General features: G+C 38.9%; 1 protein-coding gene across 12 annotated transcripts in view; it reads right to left on the reverse strand.

Moving 5' to 3' along the window:
* shank3a (SH3 and multiple ankyrin repeat domains 3a) overlaps nt 1–9,178 on the reverse strand; it is a 229,440-nt gene extending 220,262 nt beyond the window's left edge. For 7 of the 12 annotated variants that reach the window (XR_014124032.1, XR_004775895.2, XM_081715344.1 and 4 more), the window contains exons 1-2: nt 8,982–9,178; nt 8,721–8,773 (exon numbers count right to left, since the gene is read on the reverse strand). The gene's annotated coding sequence lies outside the window, so the exon portion shown is untranslated. Of the gene's footprint in view, nt 1–8,720; nt 8,823–8,981 lie in introns of those variants that run through there. The other 5 variants (XM_081715340.1, XM_081715341.1, XM_081715342.1 and 2 more) reach the window with 2 other exon arrangements.
* Between the last annotated feature and the right edge of the window lie 6,517 nt (nt 9,179–15,695).

Consider the following 15,695-nt stretch of genomic DNA (forward strand, 5'->3'; position numbering starts at 1 on the left):
GGGAAGAGCAGGGAACAGAGTATAATCATAGAGTTTTATTGTAGAAAAGCATTTCGCATCTAGGTTTTTTTTTAAACCACACATATGAGCAACTTTCATCTACAAATAAAAAAAGAAAGAAATTGCTGTAAGAAAGGTAGACTGAACAAGGACGTCCCTATAGTTAATTGCATTCATGTGTAACAGGTGTGTGAGGGTGGTACCAGTGATTAGAAAACTGGGAGAGCCAAGTGTAAATAGTTTTTAAAGAAGGGGGTGTGTTACACACAGTCACACTCGCGCGCGCGCACACGCACACACGCACACACACACACACACACGTGTGTGTAAAACCTGAAAAAGCCATTACAAAAGTCATTGACATTGGTTTAAATATTTATTCCATGTGACTGTATTATTTAAAAAATCAGTATTGTGCCTCTAATTTGCTTGTACCACTCACTCCTCACTCAAGACCCCATTTAGACCCTCGTTTCATGCATCTTGAGTCTCAGAATTAAATCTGGGTAGAGACTAACCAGATAGAAATTCAGGTGTACATGAACCCAAGACACATTTAAAACAGATTTGCTCAAACTATGTCAGGAGATGGCTGAGACGGGCCTTCAGCATACTGTTTAGACTGGTGAAGAGATTTCAGGGAAATGTCAAGCACATAAAAACAGCATGGAAAAAGGAAGTGCTTATGGCTGATTAAAAGCCTAACCAAGCTATTCAGCACAGGGTAAGAGTTGGCAGTTAAGCCCTGCTAATGAAGTACATTGTGTTTGCATTTGCATGGGGTTACCATGGGCAACAGGACCCAGCTTTGCCATATGAGAGGAAGTGCCTCCTCTGCACTGTGAAGGGCTCTCAGTGAGATCTATTTAGTTTGGGCCACTTTTGATGATCTATATTGCTTTGCTGGTATGTGTCAGGCTTAGTGAGAAGGGGCGATGACTGAGGCCTAGGCAATAACAGTGATAAGAGGCATTTTACAGACACATTTACTCCACCCTTTACAGCTCTTGACAGCACGGTGCACAGATCCTTTGGCTTATGACAGAGCCCTGCCAGCACATGCGGGGAGATGATATATGAAATAATATTGGCACATTTTCTCTATGAAAGGGCATGTATCCTGTGCACCTGTATCCTGATCCATCAGTCATCTGTATGTAGTCCCTGTTATGGTGTTTTTTAGCATAACTTATCATGTATTGTATGACATGGACAGATTTAGAATTCAAGTCTTAAGAAGTTCTAAATGCTGCACAGGTACAATAGTTGACATAAGTAGATGGAGATGGAGCCTTATACCTTCAAAGTAACACTAGTAAGGGGTTTTCCTGTACACTGTTTACACTACATAACAGTATGCTTCTATGCCCCAATTATTTAAAAGTCTCCTTAATTAGTCTCACTTTATCAGTCACATATATGCACATCCAAATGATCACAATCTTTAATTTCTAACTAAAGCAAGCAACATTAATGATTCAATTTCGGAAGGATTTAATAAATGCGATTTCATATAGATACTGGCAACAACCAGAGTTTGAATAACAAGAAATACAACTACTTCTACTTCTAGAAACGCACAGGAAAATCAGCAATCAGTATATTTTCAGTGGAAACAAGCTAAATTCTATTTTGGATGTGTGTGTTGTGATAAAGGTGAGGAGTACATGCTTGTATATTTGTGCACGTTTGCGTAAGCATTCATGGGTGACATAAGAGCAGACAGAGTTTTTGTTATCTTGGCCCTTCTATGGAGAACCAAGAACAAATGGCACCACTGTATGTTAATAAACTCAGCTGGTTTTGTTCTAGTGTGATCACAGGTGCCAAGATGTTTTGTTGATCAAGGGTATTTAAAACACCTGGATGCAATTTGCTATTGAACATATAAATAAATCATTCAGTTTTGTTACAAAACTGTAACCGAAGTGATACATTTTATTCCATTAATCACATGTAATCTGGGGTATCCTATATGTATATGATAAGAAAAATTATTTTACAAAATCACAAAAAGTGGTTATACTTGCAAGTGTTTTTTAAATCACAAAATAGTGGCCTGTTTGTTACAGCAATGGTTGCACAAAGAACAGGCCCAGCTCTTCAAGACAAGGATTGTGCCAAGGATTTGAACACTAATGTAGCTGTTCCAAATGTTCTCTAAATTAATAGCATGCAGGTTTATGGCAGCAAAATAAGAAGGTGTAGTACAATGGGCACACACATTCACTCACACACACACACACACACACGCACACACACACGCACTCACACACACATATACACACACACACACAGACACACACAGACACAAACACACAGACACACTCACACTCACACACACACATATACGCACACACACACACACACAGACACACTCACACACACACACACACACACACGTGCGCGCGCACGCACGCCACAATAACATGGTAAGCATTAAATTAACAGAAATAGAGTTAATGTTACTCCTACAGAGCCAAATCTGATTTGACTCTGTTGGAGGTAATGTAATGTCAGTAATTTATACTTTAAGGTTTAACTGCAAATTCCTGACAGAGGTAAAAACAACCAAAACCCTTCAGCACTGTAATAACTGTATTTGACCTTTATTAGCCACAGTGGAGTAGTGGCTTGCTTTGAATGTAAATAAAGTTCAGGAAAACTTTGGGTTGTTTTAGCACTCCTTAGATAAATGTATATTAAACTACAAACAGTGCATTATGTGTTGTTATATGTATCCCTGGATGTGATTTTCTACCAGAGGTATCAAGGCTATGTATCTGTACAACACTACCTATAATGTGACTGATTGCTGAAAAGGTAAACAAAACATTAGAATGTGTTGCATGACTCAAACTTCCCTCACAGATGCCTGTGCCAGAAGTCTTCACTACACTACACTCCATATATTAGTATTTTCACAGTTCTATATTACTACAAAACTTGTGTGTTACCCACTGCCAAAAAGTCAGGGACATGCTGATTTTATAGTAGGTTAACACATAAGTCAGAGTCCACACTTCATACACCTCATATGTTTGAACCTTGATTGCCAGTCTGCTTGGAGTTCAAAAAAAGCCTCATCATTCATTAGATGGTAAGCAAATGTATGGGGTACATCTCTTCCTTTATAATGTTTTGTAAATAATATGGTATTTAATATGTGCTATGAATGAGAGGTTAGTATGGTCATATATTGTTTGAGACCAGATTAAACATTTACAAGCTCTTCTGTTATATATGTACCTTATAACCATTATAGCTGAACATTTTGTCACTCTAAAGCAACCTTTCACAACAAGAATACCTGTGGTGAAGAGCTAAGGTCTTTATGTTGTTGTTTCTTTCAGCCCTTTTCATTGGTGCATTGACAAACTACTGATGATGTAATAAGTAGCCACCAGTCAGTTGCACCAGTTCATCATAAATGTAAGATTAAGACAACAGAATACTGTCACCTACTGTCACATAATAATAATACGCAGTTTATTGGTGTCTACCTCCTTTCACTTTACATAGTTGTAGCCTTTCCTTACTTTCTGTAGTCAATGTTTATAATTCACAAAAAAAATAAATCAATTTACAAAAAAAAAAAAAAATAATAATATTCCTTCCATCAAACATTTCCTAAAACCTTGGGAAATGACCTCTGTCACACAGACTGGTTCTTCCAGAATTTATTTATTTATTTATTTTAATATTAGTCAATTTTTAAATTAGGATCAATGTTAATCATAAAAAGTTTGTTCTCTGAAGCAGGCCAGATGTCAGAGCCCCAGAAGCACAGGGGCTTTCTCTTTATGACATTAAAGTTTATTAATAAAAAGATAAAGTGATAGAGTTGTGTACAGAGAGAGAGACTGGCTAAGAGAAATGTTCATACAGTACAGTATGATACAGTGTCTAGCACACACTCTTTCACTCACACACACTTACTGTTCCCATCTATCTAATCTATTATATCACACTGACACAGCACCACCTCTTTCCAACACTGTCACACTGTCTGGATATGTTCTATCTTGTTTCCTTTGGTCCTCAGTCTTCTCAGGGATCCCATCCTCTCACCTCACCCTCTATATTTACCTCCACAACTAGAACACACTCCTTAATCATGCTTTTTATTAACAAAACTCTCTCAAAGCAGTGATATGGATTTGGAAGTGCATCACTACACAAGTATAAATCACACTGGCTTTGTTAAAAAGTTTTAGTCATTAATAACAGTATAAAAGCAAAGAACAACAATGTCCTGTCCTTACAGTCAGTCACAAGACTATCTTACTAACTGATTTTGTGTTTGCATGTATTTGTCATAGCAAAAATCTACAAAAATGAAATTGGTTGCTAACAGCCAGAGCTCTAATAGTTTGTGTTCAGTGTCTCGTGATTTTTTGTGGTTCAGACAAAGTGTGTCGTAGCTGGACCAGTCTTGCTGCTGGAACAGTATTGCAGTTGTATCATGTACTGCAGAGGAACACGAACCTCCTTCTTTCTCACTCTGTTTCTCTCTTTTCTCTGCATTTGAGGATATACAATATGACAAGGTTCAAACAAATTCTTGCAAACACACAGACATACCCTTACTGTTATTGCTGAATAACTATACACAGATGCTTGAATATGACTGGAGTATACTTACTGTAATGTAATGTAATGTAAATGTAAGCTTAAATCACATCTCTGTATTGAAGAACTGAGTAGAGTGGTACAGATTGTTGGAATTCACTGATCACTGCTAGAAAAGGCATTCCAATAGCAGGACATCCCACTTATGAATGTTATTTAGATTTTTAGAGGAAAAGCTGTTTTATATTTCTAGACAGGCCTCCCCCCAGACAGAAAGGTCAGAGCAACATAAACAAAACTAATCACTTTAGAGCTCACTTTAGATTCGACTCTCCCAGAACTTAGAACTAAACTAATATGTTATGTTATGGATGATTTTCTTTTGAGAGAAACAATTAAAGTCATGTTGTGAAATGTCAGAGCAAGCACTGTGAAACACCCACTGGACTGAAACATGGGGAATGAAGACACAGGAAGAGGGAGAGACGTAGGCCAATGCAGCGGAAGGTCTCTCCACATTCCCTGTGTCAGTTTAAATTTCAACTCAACTAACTAAAGTCAGTTTCACAGCCATAGAGTGGTATCCATATTTGATTATAAATTCAGGAACTGCTGAACTTCATAGTATTGCAACTTACGTAAGGTTTTCTGAAATCAGACCACAAGCTCGTCCATGCTTGTTGTGGATAGTTCTGTGGGCATGCAGTTTCCTTAAAATACATTAAGAAAAAAATATTTATAAAGATATCTATCCTATCCCCACTGTCTTATTAAAAGAGTAGGTACACGTTGGGCCATTCCAGACAGGTATCGGAGGGGTGATTTCTGGAGGAATTTTAGAATGCTCAATGTGACATATGTTGCATAAGTGTTTGGAAATGTCTATGATTACTGTCTAAAGTGCTGACATGCAATTAGTGTGCTAATCAAGAAGCTAAAATAGTCAAGGAAGTCATCTTCTGCAATGTACTGTGGCCAATTATTTACCTATTGCACATTACCACTGACAAATAGTAATGACCCCAGCAGTAATACAACCCAACAGTCTCACGCATTGTGTGTGAGCTTATGAGCATGTGTGCTTCTTTGTGTGTTTCCATGTTCTTGAGGCACTTGCAATTCAAATAATCTTGGATTGATAAATATGTTTAACCAGGTTTATTAAAATTCAGACTGCTTTATTTATAGGCTGATAGGCATCTTGTGAAAATGACCTTCACAATGCAAATGAGACTTTCTAAAACTATGGGTTCTGTAGGCAGACTGTGCTCTCAGATGAACAAGACGGTACTGAAGATTTTTACACTCTAACAAGCTATGCTAACTGTCATTACAAACAAAATTCAGTGAATTCACTAGCTTGTTCAGTGAATTCACTAGCTTGAAAAGATAGCTTGCCCGAGTACTGATAACCAGACTTAAAGCTATCTCTGGGCTAATAAGGAACACTTACCAACATACTGGGATAGATTTATTTTGTACTGACACTGTATTTAGAAACTGTATTTTTTCTGGATGTATAGTGCTGTTTAGATCCTGCTAGGGACTGCAGTAATGCATCAAAATTGGCTGAATATCAGGATATTTGCATCACTGGCTTCCAGGCACCTGTGAAGTGTGTGCACAATCATCATAGCATGCAGGCATATCACTGTAGCAGTGTAGTAATAATAATACATTGTTTGGGCAGAAATGGAGAGTACAAGATAGACAAGCTAATAGTCAGTGATTGATAATGTAGCACAGTTAGCAGTGGGAAATGCCATCATTCTTAGGTAAACTGTGGGAGGTTTTATATATTAACTGAGAAGCAAAAGCAAATATTTGGCAACATTCCTCGGGTTATCACAGCAGGAACATGGTACGTGAGAAAAAAATGTCATGTGGGAAACATATTTCTAGCGCTTACGGCATACCATCAGACTATACTGACTAATAAAACAGTCTTCCATCTTTGAGATCCATTTACCTGTTGGCATCAACATATGTGGCAATCAACAGAGATTGCCATTTGATTCTCTGAGCGTGCGTCTGTACATGAGCGCCATTGTGCTGTGCTCTTTAGTGGAGTCTTTTTGTGAGGTGCGTGAGGGCTCTCTTGATATGGTAGTGACATTTAAGCCAAGCAAGTTATGTTCTGAATCCTTCACTCACGTCAATTGGAATAGATGGAAAGTCTGGGCCACAGCCACTGGGCCCATACACAGAGCCACTACCACCACCACTCATACTCCCATCAGTACTGCTACTGCCATCAGCACTGTTACTGCCACTCACTGATACTACCTCCAACACGGTTACTGCCACAAACACTATAACTGCCAGCACTGCTGCTACAACCACCTAAGAACACTACTGCAAGTCCTGTGATTGCCACAAAATCTGGCACACATAACAGGGAGCTACTCCTCATAAACCAAACTGTAGTGCAGAGCCCTCAGTAAAGTAGAAGCACTTCAATCCATAGCAGGGCCAGCTGTGCAATCCAAGATAAGAGAGCTGTATCAGACAGCACCACCTCAAGAAAAAAATACATGGCAAGGAGAAGGCATGTTTGGGTGTGGGTTCAATTGTATGAGTGAATGAGGGAAAAAGAGAGAAAAAGATTGACAGACTGTCAGATAGATAGACAAATAGAATAATTTATGTTTTAAATTACATTTCATTCACTGAAAACTTTGAAAAACATCACCATTATCACTATTTTATGAGCATTCATGTTTTTTTTGGCATAGGTCATCATAAATGTCTTTCCTACTGATCATTTGTGGGTGTGCTCAGCATTTCTCTTTTACATTGTCTCCAAACCACGATGACAATTGTTCACACATGTGGTACAGACATGGTATAGAACTATATAGAGCAGTACAGAACTACAATACCTGTTTGTAGCTAGCTGCTCTCCTCTTAGCAATCCAATTAAAACTGGTAATACCTTTGATTCTTGTTCATTCTTATCTCTGGTTCTTATAACTTATATTAGTAGTAATTTATAGTTTCACAGTTCGATTTGAACATTTTGAAGCTGCATGTTTCTTTTAAGTAATCAGCTGACGTGGTGGCACTGGTTTAATGATTAGCCAGCTAGCAAGCCATTTCCAGGATAGCTATATCTGATTTGTTGCTATTCATTACAGACATTGCCAAGGCTAACCACAGAGATGTCCTGTAATTAATTTCTATACACTGGAAGCTGACAACCTACCTTCTCACAGAAATGACTGCAATGAACCATAATTTTACTGTTCTAGCTCCATTATTGTCATCAATTTTTATATGTGGTGATCTGACTATATACATAACTAGAGCAAAATGACGAATTCAGAGTAGCATGTGTTATTTAATTGAAATCTGTAGGTAAACAAAACATTTCTACATACTGTCTCCATTCCATCTTACTCACCTTTGACTTACTTTAATATTACTGATGTTTACCCTAGCTAGCTATCAATTGCCTTTTTGAAATTATACATTCCTTTAGTCACTGACACATACTCGAAAACAAAAGAAGAAAAATATAAAGATGAAAAAAGTTTTATTGCATCTTCTAATTATCTTGGGCTTAGACTTTGTTCTGTTTTAGTCAGAACTATCCTAGTCCATAATACGGGCAATTCCATAATACGGGTAATTCTGCCTGACCCTGTGCATTCTATATAGCCTACTGAAGATCCATCCCAAGCTTCGCTCACAAGTTTTCCTCTCTAGTTCATCACACACGTTCATCATCAAATATAAATGTAAAAAAAATAAAATAAATGTAATGTTAAATTGCTCTAACTGTATTCCTTTTGTCACCTCCTGTAACCCCTACCCCATCCAAAAAAAAAACTTTGTTTTGTTTACATGTCCTATTTCAGAAAAGCAACATTTTTGTTGCTCTCTCAAATAATCCAAATGCCTACCCAATGATGACATCCTAGCAACGCCTCTGCTTTAGAAACTTAACAAAGAATGTGACAGAGAAAAAGAGAGGGGTCTATATTTATTCAATCAAGTCTTACTAATATAACACTTCCAATGACAGAAGGAAATCTCAAAACTCCTAAACGGAAACACTATGGGATAAAAGCTTTGGACTAAACCATATTTGATAGTCACTGTGGTACAATTTAAGAAAAAAAGTTAGATAAGTTATGCAGTATTACCTTGTTTATGTTCAGAATGCAGTAGAGCAGTCCAATACACACGCTTTTTCCGGCTGAAAACGCATCAGTACAACTCAGTCAGATGTTCCTAGCCCCAAACCTCATCTTAAAAATTATTCAGATAGCAAATTTACTCAGACTGGCCTACTCTCATAGCCTTTCGGGGCAGAGAGAGAGAGAGAGAGAGAGAGCGAGAGAGCGAGCGAGAGAGCGAGCGAGCGAGCAAGAGCGAGAGAGAGAGATAGAGAGAAAGCCATTCACCTGTTGAGGAGCAGATCTGATAACATAAGATGTCCCCTGTCCTCTCCACTGTTCTGGGACAGATGTTTGTGAAGCATTGAGTGAAACCCAGAAAGAAGGCTACTCTTCATCTGCTCCCAGGTCAGTGGGTATGCCAGCAGTCCAGGCCAGGCTCATGTTGCCCTCAGTGTGAAGCTGATAGGACCAGCATAAGAGGATTTGCTTTCGGCCAGGCCTGAAAACAATACGGGCTCATTCAGGTGTGTGCAGTGTGGAGAGGTGGGGGTTGGCAGGGGAGTGGTCAGGACTGCTGGGGCAAGAAGGAGCACCATGGGCAGAATGATGCTTGAGGGGAAGAGGACTTCAGTGAAATAGGCTTGTCAACACTTGACCGTTATCTCGTGGCAGCCTTCCTCTTTGACCCTACATATATAGATTGGCATTCATTTGGAAGTGCACACAGACACACACAAACAGTTCAGCTTAGTCTCTAGATTGAACTGTCCTCTTTTAGCTGGGGGGCCTCAGATAGGTGAATGAAAAAAAAACAGTTGATTCAAGGTTTTTACACAGTCACAAACACAAACAAATACACAATATGAACTGTGTCCTAGAAATAGTCATTATGTTGAATTTTATGAAAGCTGTTTTGGTAGTACAACCTATGTTGTTTGTACAATAATAAGTGAACAAAACTTTCCATGTCTGAATCTTATCTAAATTATCAGACAGCAAAAATGGTAAAGGCTTCATTTATAATAAATATATTCATTAGATGCCTCCTTCTCTCCGAGTGACTATTATGTTAGTAAAAAGCACGATAAAAAGTGAGACCTGCATATGAGAATATGAAAACATTCTTCTGATTAACAGATCAAATGCCTTGCATGCATACACACACATATACACACACTGAACTTTGTACCACAAGTTTGTATTAAAGGGACCAGCTGCTGATTACCCACTACGGCATCCGGCAGTAAAACAGTGTGCATAACTTTATGAAGTACCATAACTCAGGAAAATGACTCGTTAAACTTTAATTAAATCACTGGAAGGTGAAACAATTCCCTCGATGGGATTTAGGTCAGCATGAAAACAAAGGAGACCACAAGGTCCCTAAAGCATAAACACAAGGATACAATTTATTAATAGCATCATTGCGTTACTGCAATGCACACACACACACACACACACACACACACACACACACACGCACACACATACACACACACACACATTGTTAACTTTATGCCTGCAGAGTAAAGGTAAATCCAACTCAGCAAAAGTCAGTTTAACAGGTCATATGACCCCAGTAGTATTAGTGTGTACATATGCATGTGCATGCATTCAAATCTAGAGAGTAAATTTACATTATTGACTAAATAATAGGAAAAGATGCAAATGTAAATAGCCCTTGTTCTAATCCTACAGTGCCCTAATCTAGATTCATTAGACACTATATGTACTATAACATGTAAGTGTGTTGTAGTTCTGTGATTGCTGTGTGAATGTGCGTGATCAGGCATGACCCTGTGCATTGAAAATGCTACCTACAGTGAAGTACAATTCATTTGTGTTTGGATACCTGGCTATAAGTACTACATATTATTCTCAGTTTTAATACAAGAAATTGTGTGTTATGTATCTTGAATGAGCCTGTGCATGTGTGAGCATATGTGAACATGAACAACCCTGTGTACGTGTGAATATGTGTGTATGTATGAACATATGTGAACATGAACAACCCTGTGTACGTGTGAATATGTGTGTATGTATGAACATATGTGAACATGAGCAACCCTGTGTTTGTGAACATATGTGAACATGAACAACCCTGTGTGTGAATGTGCACAATCAGGAATGACGCTGTGTGTGTGTATGTGTGTGTGTGTGTGTGTGTGTGTGTGTGTGTGTGTGTGTGTGTGTGTGTGTGTGAGTGTGTGTGTGTGTGTGTGTGTGTGTGTCAGCTGGTAGGCAGTGTGTCAAAGTCCTTCTCAGGCAGACGCATTTATGTCCAAATGAAGTAGAAAAAAAAAGGAAATTAAATATTTATGATGTCAGAGAGCAGGACAGAGAGAGAGAGAGAAAGAGAAGAGAGTGAGAGCAGAAAAGATACAGAGAGAAAGAGACTGCCATCCTCAAAGGTAAGACCTCTCGTCTTACCAAAATGTCACAGATACAAACGTAGCCATCCTCGGAGACGTAAGACACTTCAGAGGCAGGATGCAGGGACATGTTCCTCCCCTTTTGTCCCCCGGTGGAGCACAATGACTGGCCTGGAGCAAAAAGGACACTGGTGCAGCCATCTGCTCTATGACCTCGACAGCGAGCAGAACCTGGTACCTGAACCACAGTGGGCAACATGACCAGAAGACCTACACCACATATGTACCGATATCCACAGTCCAATATTGACAACAGAGTACATGCAGCAACAGCTGCATGCTACAGGTGTAGTACAGCTGTAGCCAAACTACAGGTCTTTTCTCATGAAGACTGCAAAATGTCCCAGGCTCACTCCCCATGCCTCCCAGGCACTCTTGCCATGCCTCCCAAGTCTCTCCTCTTATCACCTGCATGCCCCTTTGAATGTAGCACCACACTGAGTGAGATCAGACTGCTATAAGGAAAGGGATTTACTGTAGAATTACAACCACTGTCACAGATTTCCTTTTGGCTATTTCCACACTTATGCACACACACTCACTGCTGTGTTCTCAAGAGTATGTAATCTCTAGCCTACAAATGTTCTAATCCTCCAGGGTTTCTCACACTTGCAAGCACACAGGAACCTGGAAGCTGAGACTAAGTGATGGTGCCATCAGTTTACAGCAAGTAGACATAAGGTTCTGAAAGATGCTGACAACCCCTCCCCACACAAATAGGTACACAAATAATCACAGCCTCCAATTCATTCTCGTCTTGTCAGTGTGTGCCTTTCACATACATTTTCTGGAGATGCATGCTCTAATATTCTTATGTTAAGAGCTGTCTTACAGTACAATGTACACACTGCTGTCTAACTCTCTAGGTGAGTGTGTCAGTTGCTATGTTTGTTCCTGTGTGTATGCACACACACACACACACATGCACACACAGAAACCTGACCAGCAGTGAGCTGAATACCCTCACAATGCCAGTCCCATCAGGATGCTAATGTTTATAGAAGCCCTCTCATTTCCCTAAAATGTTAAGAGCCGTTAACTTCACATCTCAGCATGGAGAGAGAGAGACAGAGAAAGGACATAGAAGAAATGAGAGAGGTGGAGTAAATGAGGAATGACAAGGTGAGGAGTGTGAGATGAAAGAGAGGGTGATTGCCTTTATTGAGCGAGACAGGGAGAAATGGTATCAGCCTTTCTACTAGTCCAGGGGTAACTGATTCTCATAACCTTAGAGAGAAGGAGAGGAAGAGAGAGCAAGAGAGAGTGTGTCTAATGATGGCCCATGAAGTGGTTTGCTGTATTTATTACTCCGACATGTTCATGAAATACATTAAATGCTCTAAGTGCAATAAATGAATCCCACAGAAATAAACATGAAATAAATGTTTCATCTAAATATTAAAAACTATTTAGACACAGTACAGTGACTCAGTCTTCAGATTCAAGTGCACATAAATAGGCCAGGTCAGAATATGTATATATGCAGAACCTCTAAAGCGCCTAGAGGAGTGCAGACAAATTTACTGGTGGGTGTGGGGGTGTGTGTGTGTGTGTGTGTGTGTGTGTGTTTATTGCTCTTCATGCCCCCTTTGGACTGTGAAGGATCAGCAGAGACAGATCCCAGAGTTCTGCTCTACTGAACTTAATGAGCTTAGCACTGTTGCTCACATCTTTCACTCATTCTTTCATGCTCTCTCCCCCTTTCACACGCACCCATGAGAGGATGAGAAACAGATTCAAAAATTAGCTGCAGCGGGAGAAGTGTGTCTGTTCATTTGAGAGATTATTCAGAAAGCCACATCACATCCTTTCTGAGGTTTTCTCTCCGGTCACAGTTTTCCATTCACAGTAAGTGGATTGAAACGTGTCCATTCTCCACGTCTATTAACAGAAACCTTACCAAGGCAGAGAGCAGGGTTGTGAGGGTGGGCAGCTCAGTGCAGAGATGAATCCTAATCCTTGACCAAATTAATGGTGACTACACAGTTATAGTTGTGAACTAAAATTAATTTGTGTTTGGGAAACGGGTGTGTGTATTAAGAGCAGCTAAAAAACCATCTCTCAAATGACTTACAAAGCATTTAATAAGTTAACCATTACAGCTGTGCTATTTGGAAATGGGAGCCTGGAGTTTTGTAATTCCCTCATACAGTATATCAGTGCAGGTGACACCGTGCTGACCTGTAAGTACAGAGTATCAAGTGGCGTTAACATATCATAGATGCAGTTTTACTGGTGAGAGGATGCAGAAATCCTTTGCTCTAACACACACCTGCTTATGATGAATAATGGAAGGACTGTAAGCAGTGAAAAGCATATCCTTGAAAGAGTAAAGCCCCTCACTTCCTTTATGCCCTGTCCCATACAAATGCAAGGAGGGGCAGATAGACAACCCAGCAGACTGACAATGGAGAGAAAGATAGAGAAGAAGAACAACAACAATAACAAGCCTCAGTGACACCTCCAGTCAGAGCTGGCCCTTATACTGTTCTAGTGTCATACTATGGTAAATCTATATTAATGTCAAAGCTATTTCCATAAACATGGCACTGTACCAAAGAGAATATTTCCTGTGATTATACTATTGGAATGACAAACAGCTAAAGATGCTGACAGAATTATTTACCCGGGAGAGGTAAGGAGGTAGGTAGGGAAGGAGGTAGGTAGGGACAGAGGGATACAATCACTTTTCCCATGACACAAAGATGGGCAACATTGATATGGCATTGTAATGATATGGTAAAGCCATGATACGTTATTGACAAAAAGGAAGAAAATGAAATGCAATATATGTTTTATTTTCTAATAAAGCTACATAATAGTGCTGTTATCTTAATAATGTAAAGTCTGTTACTGTGTCTCAGGGTGATCATACATGAATTTCAGTCATTTGTCAAAAGCTACAACTACAAATACAAATATGCATGCTTTAAAATACAAATATTACATTGTTTTTAGTAAATTTTGTTATTTGTTTGTTTGTGTGAAGTGAAAGTTTATTCCATCAAAATTCTAGTCAAGAGGTGTGGCAGTATAATCCACCTGAATGCTGTTGGTGACACTATATAATTCACTGGAAGCTGTGTCTAAACGCACCAAGTTTCACACCACCAAGATCACACAGAATATAGATTATGTTATTTATACTTAGAATTGCATATCAAGGTCTCTCTATATGAGTATGAAAAATGAATCTAGCCACATTTATTGAATAATTTGAATGATACATTGTAAAATGGATAAATGTGTGTCATTACAGTTGAATGTTGTGGGTCAGATGTTTTGCATATCATGCATGTGGAGATTTAATATATGTATGAACAGGCCTTGTGCCTTGGTTTCCTTGAGATTTTCTCTGTTGAAAAAATAAATTTCAAACATTGGTGGGTCACAGAGAGGTCACTGTAATGACAGAAGATGATGGCAGTACATAGGTTCATGTCATAATTGGAATTTGGTAGAAATATATATTTTTTCTTATAGCACTGCTTCAGTGAAATTTGAATATCGCTTTGCTCTGAATTCAGTTCTGTAAATACAACCTTTATAGCACACTTTCAAGAGCTGGTGGTATAGTCCTCTCACACTATGCACACTGAGTAACACTTGCTTCTTTGGATGATATTCAAAATAAAAGTTCCGAATCTCTTGGTTCTGAACCTGATTCAATAACTCCATTACAACTTAACATGCAAAAAGTATTTCACATGGTGGAAAGAATCCTAAGGCAAAATATTTGGTAGAATATTTATCTGTGACTTGGAAATCCAAATACATGAAAGCATGAATAAATCTCAAGATTAAGAGTCCAGTCTTTCTAGACCAAGACAGAACAACACCCATAACTCTACAGGACAACATGTGTGTGTATATGTGTGCGCGCAAAGGTTTAAAGGATCTCTTTATCATCATGAGAGTTTGCGCTGGGATTTAGCTAATGCCATTTCATACTCTTTCACTGTGTATGCCAATAACACTGCTCTTCTCTGTCTGATTATTAACCAAAAAGATCTTAGACAGCATCTATTAACCCCAGTATTTGTTCCCCCCTCTGTACCAAATAGCAAAGTAAACAATTCTCTCAATTAGTTTTATATAATTGAGATATACACACCTCTCCTGCACACCTCTCCTGCATTCACATTTGGCTTATGAGACATTGTTTCATGTCAGATTTTGCTTTGTTTCGCTCTGTTTAAAGTGTAAAGTTTTACAGTGAAGAACTGAATTCACTGTAAAATTACAGTGAAGAACTGAATTCCATTCCAAAGTGATTTTTCTTTGTCTTTTAAGGTTCCAAGCATGTTCAGCAGTATGCAATTGAAGTGCTCATCAGGGCACTTGACAGACTGTGTAAGTGTTCTGGTAGGCCATAATGGACAAGAAACATATCCAAAAAGCATTTTGCTATAATGCAAATGGCATGCATTCTACCGCATACATAGTGAAATGATCTGTGATGACAAGAATGTCTTTTGTGTTTTTGCTGCCAGGCTTCATAGAAAGGAAATCCATTCAAACCAGTTCAAATGGCTTGGAACTTAAGTTGTTAACCAGGGGAGCAGCT

The sequence above is a fragment of the Electrophorus electricus genome, chromosome 6 (genome assembly GCF_041902795.1).
Source record: "Electrophorus electricus isolate QZ-2024a chromosome 6, ASM4190279v1, whole genome shotgun sequence".
Classification (NCBI taxonomy): Eukaryota; Metazoa; Chordata; class Actinopteri; order Gymnotiformes; family Gymnotidae; genus Electrophorus; species Electrophorus electricus.